The 12758-nt window shown below is 45.1% G+C and overlaps 1 long non-coding RNA gene across 1 annotated transcript in view; it reads right to left on the bottom strand.

Moving 5' to 3' along the window:
- LOC116532170 overlaps nt 1-1100 on the bottom strand; it is an 11540-nt gene extending 10440 nt beyond the window's left edge. Inside the window, exon 1 of the long non-coding RNA XR_004260739.1 lies at nt 1069-1100. This is a non-coding gene — a long non-coding RNA (uncharacterized LOC116532170). The remainder of the gene's footprint in view (nt 1-1068) is intronic.
- Between the last annotated feature and the right edge of the window lie 11658 nt (nt 1101-12758).

The raw sequence follows: 12758 nt of genomic DNA, 5'->3' as shown, positions 1-12758 counted from the left end.
CAAAAAAAAAAAAAAAAAAAAAAAAAGATTTTCTGATGGCTAGTATCTAAATTAAAAGCAAAAATGTGCATCTGCATCTGCACTTCTTTCTTAATCATTACAAGAATATTTTTCAGAACGCAGCGTTAAATGTGTCATTTGAGTACTTATAGAAGTAAAAAAGGCTAATATAGTGTGGTCCAAACAGCAATCGCTCAAGGAGCCCCTACCTCGTGGGAAGGTGGTCAGACGCTTGTTTGAATTTGAATTTCAGGGAAGCCAGTTTCAAAAAGTCACTTCCATTTTACACAATTTTGTCAGCCTTGCTGTGTTCTCATGCCATCAAAGGTTATTACCATACATAATTACGAAACATTATTACCTTTTACAGGTAGGAAGTTGGATGCATTTCAGTTGCTTCACTCAGCCACTGTTGATTCATGTAATCTTCTGACATTCAAGTTTAAACACATTGCTTCCATAAACAGGAGCAATGCTTTCCATGTGGGATCCTTTGTATTCTTATATAATGCTCACTCTTAAAGACCAAACCGATTTCTGAAGATCGTCATTTGTTCTTTCCATAATGAAAGTTTCCCCTTCTGACATGCTTTTTTCTTTAGCTGACCCAATGGGTGCTACTGATGACTCAGTAGGTTTAAGTTCTGTATTTCTATATTCAAATAATTTTTGTAATCACCATCATTACCTTTCCCTTTTTAATTTCAATATTAATTTTTATTTCATTATTTTTTACCTACCTTGCTTTGTCTAGAAAAGACTTATGATGGCTAGTTTAAGGAAAATGTTCCTTTTTCATGTCATTTGTTCAGTGAAGTTCGCTACCTTCTGTAAGTTTCTAACCTTATTTATTTGCCCAGGGCCTTGAATCTCATCTTCAGCAGGAACCAAAATCCGGGAGGCTATGGTTGTGGGGCAAAGATAAGGCAGGATAGGGAGGACCCAAAGCAACACATGTGATTCCTGTTATGCTTAGAGTTTTTTTTTTTTTTTTTTTTTTTCCTTTTGAGACGTCTTGCTCTGTTGCCCAGACTGAAGTGCAGTAGTGTGATCTCGGCTCACTGCAACCTCTACCTCCTGGGTTCAAGCGATTCTCATGCCTCAGCTTCCTGAGTAGCTGGGATTACAGGCGTGTGCCACCACACCCTGCTAATTTTTGTATTTTTAATAGAGACAGGGTTTTACCGTATCGGTCAGGCTGGTCTCAAACTCCTGACCTCAAGTGATCCACCAATCTTGGCCTCACAAATTGCTGGATTACAGGCATGAGCCAACATACCCAGCCATGCTTAGTGTTAATTTTCTGCTCGTATTCATACTTTTTTCTTTTTAATTTTAAAAATGTTAGTACAGTTCAAATCAGTGTGTCTGGTTCATTTCAGCACCTTACTGCCAAAGCCCCAGAGGCAGAGACTCCTTCATTTTCTCTGCCTTGTCTTTGTGATAAGCGAGGTATCTGCTGCATTAAACTTTAAATTTCACATTATTCTTTTTTCCCTTGATTTTGACAGATTTGGCGTCCTTTTGCCCAGCCGTGAGCAGAAAGTTCTTGATTTCCTTGATTTTTTGAGGTATGGTGAGCGGTGTCCATGAAGAGCGTGTGGATAGGCACGGTCAGTTTGAGAAACGGGGAGGATGGAAGACCTCTTTATACTCACTCCTACCAAAGCCCTTGGCCAAATGATGCGGGCTCTCATTCTCTTCCGGGGCAGGACAGGGTCATCTGATGTCCTCATGTCCTTGTCTGCTCTAACTCAAACATTAATCTGAATTCCTCTCAGGAATACGTGAGTGAGACACTAGATGGTATTTTGTTGCACTCATTCCGTGTCCTTTCTAGGCTGGTTAAAGCACCCCAAATTCGAGCCCCCTCTGCTATGTCATTAACCATCACTGGGCCCAGGACAGTCCTTATTTGGCATCAAGTTTAGTTTCTGTCCTCTGAGCTCTGAGCTCTGAGGTCCCTGGGAAGGTGGTGTATTGCATTCTCTTGTTCCCTGACACACCACCTGGGGTGCTTCTCTTGCTTACCTCCCCCAAGCTCTACCTCCTGCGCTCAGGATGGCATTCTCTCTAAGCTACTCCTTGTATTCCTGCATCTGGAGGACTGTGTCCCCTAGACCCTATTCTCTCATGAAACCTAACTGCTAGTGTCTAAACCAAAAGCAAAAATACTGAAAGAGTAGTCAAACAACTGCTTGGATCTGAATTTCAGGGGAGCCAGACCTTTTGATCTCTTCCATTAGTGACTCAGGGCCTCATTAACGAACTCTTTGACCTCCATTTAATTATGAAGGGAACTGAGTATTCTTGGGGCAGCATCTTGTAGAATTTAAAAGCACAGGCTTCAGCAGCCCAGAGGCCTGGATTAAAATGTGGGCTCTGCCCTCTACTAGATGGATGACCTTGAGGGCGTTACTTCATGTCTTTAAACTTATTTCTTCAACTGTGAAGTGGGCATGGCCATGCTGATATTCTAGGATGGTTATACTGATTAAATGAGAAAACACATGTTGAACAGCTATGATGGATCAGGCACTGTCCTAGGCATGGTGTGCCACAGTGACCAGGTGGAGGCCATGCCTGGCATCCCGCTGCTTGGACACTGAGTTGAAGGGTACAGTGTCACATACCAGTTTTGGTAGAGTGTAAACATTCTGCAGAAAGTGATGTTGGCCAGGTGTGGTGGCTCACACCTATAATCCCAACATTTTAGGAGGCCAAGGTAGGCGATCTCTTGAGCCCGGGAGTTCAGGACTAGCCTTGGCAACATGTGGAACCTAGTCTCTACTAAAAAAAAAGTTAGCCAGGTGTGTTGGTGAGTGCCTGTAGTCCAGCTACTTGGGAGGCTGAGGTGAAAGGATTGCCTCAGCCCAGGAGGTGGAGGTTGCAGTGAGCTGAGATTGTGCTGCTGTACTCCAGTCTGGGCTACAGAGAAAGACCTTGTCTCAAAAAGAATGGATGAAGGAAGGAAAAGAAAGAGAAAGAAAGAAAGAAAGAGAGAGAGAGAGAAAGGGAGGGAGGGAGGGAGGAGGAGAAAGAAAGAAAGAGAGAGAGAGAGAGAAAGGAAGGAAGGGAGGGAGGGAGGGAGGAAGGAGAAAGATACAAAGAAAGAAAGAAAGAAAGAAAGAAAGAAAGAAAGAAAGAAAGCAAGCGGAGAGGAAGGAAGGAAGGGAGGGAGGGAGGGAGGGACAGAGAGAGAAAGAAGGAAAGAAAGAAAGAGGGGGGAGGGAGGGAGAGAGAGAAAAAGAAAGAAGGAAGGAAAGAGAGAGAGAGGAAGGGATGGGGGAGGGAATGGGGAAGGAGGGAGAGAAAGAAAGATAGAGAGAGAGAGGGAGGGAGGGAGGGAGAGAGTGCTAAAGAGAGAACTGAAGGATGAGTAGGGGTTAGGTGAGGAAAGTCATCTGAACAGAGGGAACAGCATTTCTAGTGTGTCCCAGATCAGGGGAGACTGGCAAGGTAAACCTTAGCAGAGACCATCAAAGGCCACATAAACCACTGCTGGGAAACCAGGTAGGAGGCCATTAGGAGGCATCTTAATTCAAATGCAATATCTTGGTGCCATATATGCAGATCAAAGCAATGAGGATATGGAGCAGTCAGTGGATTTGAGAGAGAGTTAGGAGGTAGAGTTGATGCGATTTGATAGGTGTGGTGAGTTCAGTCAGCATGGATTCAGCAAGCATCTGTTGATTATATTAGGTTGGTGCAAAAATTGCAGTTTTTACATTTAATGGCAAAACCACAACTACTTTTGCATCAACCTAATGGCATTGTGCCTTGCAGGACCTTAACTGATTTATTTCCTTACTAACCCCTGGGTCAAATGTCCAGGATTTCTCATTTGACCTGTCCATGCCCAATCATCCCTAGTGGCCAGGTTGTAGGCTGGGGGTGGCCTTGGGCCATTCCTGTTCTAGAAAAGCCAGGACATTGAAAATAACTGTCAACACTTGAGGATTTGGGAGTTGTCACTCAGTTAGTGGATTCTCTCTGTCTTTGGATTCTTCTCTGTCTCTGAAAGCCTGCTTTGTCATCAGCCTGGTGGCCTAAAGAAAGGTTCAGAGAGGAACAGTTACTGACATAGCCACTGCCATGAAGGCAGTTGGATCCACTGAGCCAATGGTAGAAAACAGCCCAAACCATAATTCAAATGTATTCTGTCCTTCAGAGAGCATTTTCATTTTTTTCTTTTCTTTTTTTTTTTTTGAGAAATAGGAGTGTCTCTCTGTTGCCCAGGCTGGAGTGCAATGGTGTGATCTCAGCTCACTGCAACCTCCGCTTCCTGGGTTCAAGAGATTCTCCTGTCTCAGCCTTTTAAGTAGCTGGGATTACAGATGTGTGCCACCATGCCGGCTAATTTTTGTTTTTTTTAGTAGAGATGGGGTTTCGCCATGTTGGCCAGACTGGTTTCGAACTCCTGACGTCAGGTGATCCGCCTACCTCGGCCTCCCAAAGTGCTGGGATTACAGGTATGAGCTACGGAGCCTGGCCCCAGAGAGGCTTTTCTAATCATACTTTTATACTAACGTCTGTTTAAAATCCCTGATTCCATGTCGACAAATGTCAAATAGAGGCAGTGAGAAGAGTGAGCAATGGCAGGGAGAACAGCCTAGAATTTAAGGTGTTGCATGGACAGGGAACTGCTGTGTTCTCTAAGGAGCAGAACTTCCCTTCACAGTGTTGAGGAATGACAAGTATTCCAAAAAATAAATTTTATTTGTTTATTGTAATTTTATTTTTTGACACAAGGTCCTGACTATGCCACCCAGGTTGGTCTCAAACTCCTGGCCACTAGAGGACCTCCCACTTCAGCCTCCCAAGTAGCTGGGACTACAGGCATAAGCCACCATGCCCAGCCAACTTTGAGTTATTTTGAAGTTACTTTTTGATTGTCAAACATACCATTCTGAAACAGGGCCAGGTGGGTCAATATCTGAATAAGTTTTATATCAACTGGAGCAAAAGTAGCCGGCATTTATTAAAGCCTTTTTACGTGCGAGACCCCATACCAGGCAGGGAGCTTGATCTCATTTATTCTACACAATGATGCTATTGGGGAAATAGGACAATTATTCCTGTTTTGCAGATAAGGAAGTTTAGATTCAGGGAGTTGACTTAATTTGCTCAGTGTCCACAGCCAGTCCATGGTGGAGAAAGCCAGCAGAAAAGCGCTACAATGACGACCTTTGGGGTAGAATCGAAGTTAACAGCAAAGCAGTTTAATATTTGTGGAAAATTTTGTTTTCAGTAACAGGAAATAATGCTGATTAGGTGTGTTGTATAAATAGTAGTAACCCCATTGTGGCCTCTTGTGTTGGACGTCGTCACAGGGAGAAGTGTCTGTCCGGTTTGACGTCTGAGGACCCCTCCAGTACCTACAGCCCCTCCTTGGGAATCGCGGTGCCCGCAGCGCCTAGCAGCCGTCATGAATGAGCGGCGCCCGGAGCATAGCCAGCCAGGCCTCTGCTGGGACTTCACCTCCAGGAGTGCACGGGCTCTACTCGCTCTCCCTAATGAGAGCAGTTGTGGAGAAGGGCGCTAAGCAGGTCTGCAGCCGGTAGCCTCCCACTCCAGCGCCCCGAGGAAGTTTCTCTCCCGGGAGCCAGCCCAGCCGGCCGGTTTGGCTCTGGTGGACAAGTCTGAGCTGGACAAACAGCGTAGGAAGCGCCAGATCCTGCTCTGCACAGAGCGATCCTGAGCTCTTTAACCTGTCCCGCCCAAGAGAAGAAAAATCCCCAGCAAACTGGCCTGATAGCCTCACATTGTCAGAAACCCGCTGGAGAGGCTTGGGTTCTTGGCCTGGATGTTTGAAATTCCGTAAGCGGAGCAGTGGTAGAAGCACCTTCCCGTGCACTTCTCCGGCAATGATTTTGCTAGCCTCTGATTTTCACCAGCTCCCACGGTCTGCTAAGCGAGGAGCCTGACCAGTGGAGAGAGATCTGGCCACTCATCCCTCCTCTCTAGGCCTCAGTTTTTGAGCTTGTAAAATGAAGTGTTTCGATTCAGTGAGCCTGTGGTTTTGATTCTGAATTTGTTATGGGTAAAATAAACATGGTAGACAGCATTCCTGGAACAGTGGGAAAAAATTGCTCCTCTCAATTAAAAAGCATGAACTCGTGAGGTGAAATCTGGAAGGAAAATTGCAGTTCAGATGGCCTGTATTGTACCAACGTGTCCCTAGGAAGAAGAAGCCCAGGGATTTTCCACACTTGAGGGAAGTCCCTCGACATATGCCCTCAGTTGGTTGAAGGTCCCCTATAACACCAGTGAAATGATACGAGCATTTCTGGGACATGATCTCCCTACTTTGGGTGGCACAAATAGGAGACAAAAACATTGGGTCAGGCGCAGTGGTTCATGCCTGTAATCCCAGCCCTTTGGGAGGCCAAGGTGGGTGGATCACTTGAGATCAAGAGTTCAAGACCAGTCTGGCCATCATGGTGAAACCCCGTCTCTACTAAAAATACAAAAATTAGCCGGGCATGGTGGCACACGCCTGAAGCCCAGCTACTTTGAAGGCTGAGACAGGAGAATCGCTTGAACCTGAGAGACGGGGTTGCATTGAGCTGAGACTGTGCCACTGCACTCCAGCCTGGGCGACAGAGACTCTGCCTCAAAAGAACAAAAAGAACATTGAACTGTGCTGGGAGAAGCATTTACACAGGGGACCAGCTCCTTCTCTCTCCTCAAGAGGGGAAACCAAGGCCCAGACAGACCATGTGAATTTCCCACAGGCTTACTTTATAGCAAGTTTTGGGCTGAGCTCACAGCACAGTCTCCATGCCCAGCCCAGCGCCAGAAAGGGGAGGAAGAGAGTTTTCACCATGAGTCACCTCTGTTTCTATCCACCCTAGGGGATTTGTTCTCTATGTGATCCGGGTGGACAGCCGACAGCTTCCGTGAGTGGATTTCATTTTAGGGGTGCTTGCTCCCCTAACCTCTGCCTTCACACCATCTTGAATTGCCACAGGGTGCTTGTCCAGAAACCCCACACAGCGCACGATCAGCCTTACCATCGAGGGTGAGGGAGAAAAAAGAAGCCGTTAAAAAGTCATCTTTCGGATTTAAATCAGCCCTGGCTGAAATAATTAAGGGAACTCAGAACTATGGAAAGGTCAAAGGTTTGCAGGTTTAGGGTTTCGTGGGAACATGCGCATGTTTGGACCAGACCCAAGTGCCTGGGTGACCTGTTTGACAGGTAACAATTAGAGAGTAAGAGCTTGCCCGGCTGGAATGTGGCTGCAGAGGCCGGCAGGAGGATCTGGTTTACCTGCTCTGCAGGTGGGGCCTGCTGAGTCCGACAGGCATGTGCACGCACAGCATTCCAAAGAATCGGTTTTCTTTTAAAGACGCACCGATGACTTCAGGGCACAAAAGGGTTGGGTTGAGCCCTGCTGGAAGCCGTTAGCTATTTGCAAGGTAAAGAAGCAAAATAAATAGTTCCCTGAAGACAGCTCAAGGAAGAAACTGCAAAGGCATTCAGAATGGTTTTTTTTTTTTTTTAATGTCTAAAATGAATGTGTGCTTTTTGTCTCAAGACTTGAGAAACCCCAGACTAGTACAAAATGCCAAAGATAATAGAACTGAAAAGTCATCCCTCTCCTCCTCGGACTTTTTTTTTTCTTTTCCTTTTTAAAGAGGCCATAGTATTGTCGAGAGCAGAAGACAGCCTTCTAGAAGGGTGATGCCTTGCTTAAGATTGTCCAGAAATATTGGCTATTTCTCTCAGCGTTGCTGCAGAAAACACTGAAAAAGGCAAAATACCGGGGGGTTTTCCTCAATAAATTGTAGATGTTGTGTACATTTTGAAGGTTAAAAGTATTATTTTGGTAAAACGTATTTTTAAAAAGTGATTGTAAATAAGCAGATGTTTTTAGTGCATAAAATAATAGATTAGGATAATATTATATATCTATAATGTGTGTATGTGTACACATAAATATACGTAGACACAGACTCACCTCCGTTAACATGGCTTCCATTTGAATTCAAAGGGCTTTTTGCTAGTATCAGCTGAATTACCCTATATCATATTCATGGTTGCTGAGAAGACAAAAGTCAAACTCAGAGAGACTCGGACTTGAAAATTATAATGTAATAGGAAACATTGCTAAAACATTGTCAAAACTCCGAAAATTTCCAAGTAATTAATCTTTTCTTTTTTAGTTTACCAAGTTTGTTTTCTAAAAAATAAAATTCCCTCTTCTTTCACATTGTTTCTTTTCATAGCAGAAATTGTCAGCTCCAAATAAATGGTAGGTACTTTCCATTCTTCTGTGTGCTGTCAAAGCTCTGAAGCCCTAAGATGCAGTTCAGGGTGCACAGCACTGAAGTCCTGGCAGTGAGGTGGGAGAGGCAAGGGAGAATTAGCAGCTGGGGATTCCACCGAAAGCACCTCTCCAGTGCAAAGAGTTAATTACAGCAAAGAAGAAGAGGATCTTAAAATTTGACTTTCAAAAAGCCAACAAGGAAACAAAAACTTAGCACTCTCCTTGTTGATTATTGCTAGTGGTAAAACTGGTGCTGATGTGGCAACTTAACTCTTTATTTGTGTAATATCAAGGTTATTATTTTACAGACTACTTATCAGAATTTATTTAAAAATCAGTAATAATAGAGCTGGGCACAGTGGCAAGTGCTAGTCTCAGCTACTTGGGAGGCTGAGGCAGGAGGATGACTTGAGTCCAGGAGGTTGAGGCTGCAGTGACCCATGTGCACGCCGCTGCACTCTGGCATGGACAACAGAACAAGACCCTGTCTTTCTCAAAAAAAAAAAAAAAAAAAAAAAAAATCAGTAATAATAATAATAATGAAAGGTCAGAACAAGAACAACTTGAGGTTACAGACGTCTTACTATGTGCTATGCTGAACTGTCTGCACTTTCTCTTTTAATCTCACAACAGTTCTGAAGCAGGTGTTCTCCTGACCCCATTTTACAAACCAGGACACTGAGGCACAGAGAAATTCCAGGACTTGCGTACAGTCCTACTGTTATAAGTGGCAGAGGTAGGATATGAACCCAGGCAGTTCACTCCATCATCCATAGTTATGGAACTCCTGCTCTGATTCAGGCACAATGCCAGGGGTTTACGACACCGTGATGGACAAGATATAGTTGGTCCTTCATGGACAGATGAGACTTCATGAAGTCTAATTATTGTCTTTGATTCCAAGATCTGTTCTTTTAACTATCCCCTTGACAACCTCTCAGTGGTGCACGCACTTTAAATCATGTCTTTGTCTTTTATTCCTCTGATTACCATACGAGACAATGATCTTCAGCTCTGCCACTCCCCAGTCACGCTGAGACACCTTCAGTAGCAGTGTTGCAGTGAGGCAGAGAACATGGGCATTTTCTGAGGCATATGTTACATTTACTCCAGGCCTACTTTGTTTTATTTGTCTACACAGTGTCGGAACAGTGAATTCAAGTTCGAAAGTCCCACAAGCAGAGCTTACTGTGGGTGTGAGAAGCCACTCTGATTATGAAGTCTCTTATCAATGACAAATATTTGCTTGGCGATTTTCATCCCTTGATAATTGGAACTCAATCTTCATGGATTCTGACACAATGGCTGCTTCCTGCAAATCCTGAACAAAACCAAAGCAAAATTAGCTTGCACATTGTCTCCCAGAGGAAAGTACTCTTTTCCTTTCCCTGTGGCATTCCACATGTTCCCACAAGTCCTCCTGTTATTTCCCTGATAATATTTCCTTCTCATAGTGTAGATAAATCCTGAACACTGTGTTCTTTGACTAATTCATCCCTTGTGTGTCTTCGTGCAAACTCTAAAGGACAGACATGCCTCCTCTGGCTGATCTTCTTTCAGTGGTTATGGACAGGCTGGATAGCCACTTACTTAGAGTGAATTTTATAAAGGAATAATAGGCCGGGCACTGTGGCTCACGCCTGTCATCCCAGCACTTTGGAGGCTGAGGCAGGCGGATCATGAAGTCAGGAGTTCAAGGCCAGCCTGATAAACATGGTGAAACCCCATCTTTACTAAAAATACAAAAATTAGCCTGATGTTGTGACGCGTGCCTGTAATCCCAGCTACCTGGGAGGCTGACACAGGAGAATTGCTTGAACCTGAGAGGCAGAGGTTGCAGTGAGCTGAGATAGAACCATTGCACTCTAGCCTGGGCAACAGAGCAAGACTCTGTCTCAAAAAAAAAAGGGGGGGGGGGAATCATAACTAATAATAGTAATAAATATATTGAGGGCCTGCTGTGGGCTACACATTGTGCCCACACGCTGCATGGCATTGTCTCATTTAATAAGCACAGTGACCATAAATATGTACTATGATTACAGGTAACAGGTCAAGAAACCCCCTTGCAGAGGTTAAATAACTTACCTGAGGTCACACAGCTAACAAATGGCAATGTTAAGATACAGAACTAGAGCCATCGGCACTCAGGCAGGGCATGGAAACAAATGACCATTTGGTCTTTAAGGTCTTAAGATTCTGAGATGCTCTGCTCTACTCTGCTTAGGACAAAACATACCTGAAGTTTTGCCACTGGGTTCCTCTGGTCACCATATTTTAAGTGGGAAAACTAAAAATCTGAAGCTGGTTTTAAAGAGAACAACCAGAGTGAAGAAGCTAACTCAAACCATGTTCCGTGAGGAAGAGTGTAAGGGACCAGGAATGTTTGAAGCTAGGAGGTGAGACCAGGGCTGAGGGATTAAGGAGAAAGAGTATGCTAGCTGCCTTCATGTAACTGAAGGACAGTCAGAGGGTGGGAAGAATAGGCTGGTGATGTGGGACTCCAAGCTGGAAAACCAGGACCCATAAGGCAACGTTGGAGGGAGACGGACTTTGTTTCTGTATAAAGACATGTTTGTTACTAATTTGATTGGCAAGTCATAGAAAGACTCTTTGAGGCTGGGTGCGGTGGCCTACACCTGCAATCCCAGCACTTTGGGAGGCCAAGGCGGGCAGATCACCTGAGGTCAGGAGTTTAAGGCAAGCCTGGCCAACATGGAAAAACCCTGTCTCTACTAAAAATACAAAAAAATTAGCCTGGCATTTTGGTGGTCACCTATAGTACCATCTACTCAGGAGACTGGGGAAGGAGAAGTGCTTGAATTCCGGAGGTGGAGGCTGCGGTGAGCCAAGATCACGCCATTGCACTTCAGCCTGGGCGACAGAGTGAGACTCTGTCTCTCTCGCTCTCTCGCTCTCTCTCTCTCTCTCTCTCTCTCACACACACACACACACACACACACACACACACACACACACACACACACACAAAGAAAGTTTGAATCTCAGTTCCACCCCTGTGGTGAGCATTTGTTGTTTTACTTGCTAGAGTCCTTTATTCTGAAAGCAATGGTTTGATTTCCTTTGGGGAAATTACATTTTCCATTGAGGGCAGTCTTTCTTGCTGAGAAAACCAATCAAGTTGTGCTGCCTGATCTCCCCCCCGGAGTGGATCATGAGACCCAAGTTGGCCCAGTCAGGTTCCTTTTGCCAGGACCTATTTTAAGTAGAGTAACCTGAGTGTAGACAAATGGCTGGAGCTGATTCTTTCCTAAGTAGTTCCCTTACCAACCTCAGTATTGGATCCAGTCCCTGGAAGTTGGAACTTCCCACAGCAGAATCCAGGAACTGGCCATGAACTATCAGACATGTCTAGTAAGAGGGCTGCATCCCCTGGGCTGATGTCCAAGCCAATACTGAGAAGGGGTCACTTACCGATTTGCCCTTAGAGAGAGCTCTGACGGCACCACGCTTAGTGTCCAGAAAGACTGCCCTGCACAGAGAACCTACCATGGCTTTAATCAGGAACAGAGACTCACTCAAATTGTTCCAGAAAGAGTAAGGTTTATTGAAAGGACATGTATGCCTGGGAGCCCTGGAAAACCTAAGAAAGCCAGCCACAGGAAAAGCAGGAATTGAGGGAGCTCCGTGCTACGCTCTCACATTTCCAGCTCTTCTACTTACAGCAAAGCCGCTCTCTGTGCATTGCCTCTTTTATCGTCTTTCTTCCCAGTTCAATATTTCTGGTTATTTGTCTACACATGACCCAACATGGCTGTTCAGCACCCAAATCTGTGTGATGTCCCGGGTCCAGCCATTGGAACTAACTTCCCTCTGGGTGTCTTTGCTAAATCCCTGAGAGAAGGATTTGACTGGCTTAGCCATTGAGCAAGATTGCATCACAGGCCCCTGGCCTACAGATGGGCTATCCCTGCCATGTGTCCTCACCGGGGACAGTCAGCTGAGTCCGGAGAGGTGAGCTCACCTGATCTTCTGCCTACTTAGCAGAAGCTTGGAACTGGTCAGGAAATGTACAGGAAATCTCTTAAGAGGCTTTTGACTTCTTAATGATACCAAAAACATAGCACAAGATACATTCTTATATATTAAAAATATTTTTTCACACCCTTTTCTTACAGTTTTTAGAGAGACTCTCCAAGGGCTATATCCCCAACCCCAGTTTTTTTAGGAAATGGCTTGCCTGGCCAGGCACAGTGGCTGACACCTGTAATCCCAGCACTTTGGGAGGCCGAGGTGAGCAGATCATTAGAGGTCAGGAGTTTGAGACCAACCTGACCAATACGGTGAAACCCTGTCTCTACTAAAAATACAAAAATTAGCTGGGTGTGGCGGCAGGCACCTGTGGTCCCAGCTACTTGAGAGGCTGAGGCAGGGGAATCACTTGAACCTGGAGGGGAAGGCTGCAATGAGCTGAGATTGTGCCCTGCACTCCATCCTGGGCAACAGAGCAATTACTCTACCTCA

This window comes from Sapajus apella, unplaced genomic scaffold, assembly GCF_009761245.1.
Source record: "Sapajus apella isolate SASKATOON/1434 unplaced genomic scaffold, GSC_monkey_1.0 scaffold3, whole genome shotgun sequence".
Taxonomy (NCBI): Eukaryota; Metazoa; Chordata; class Mammalia; order Primates; family Cebidae; genus Sapajus; species Sapajus apella.
The sequence above is the reverse complement of the archived record's forward strand: the minus strand, read 5'-3'. Positions and strand labels throughout refer to the sequence as shown.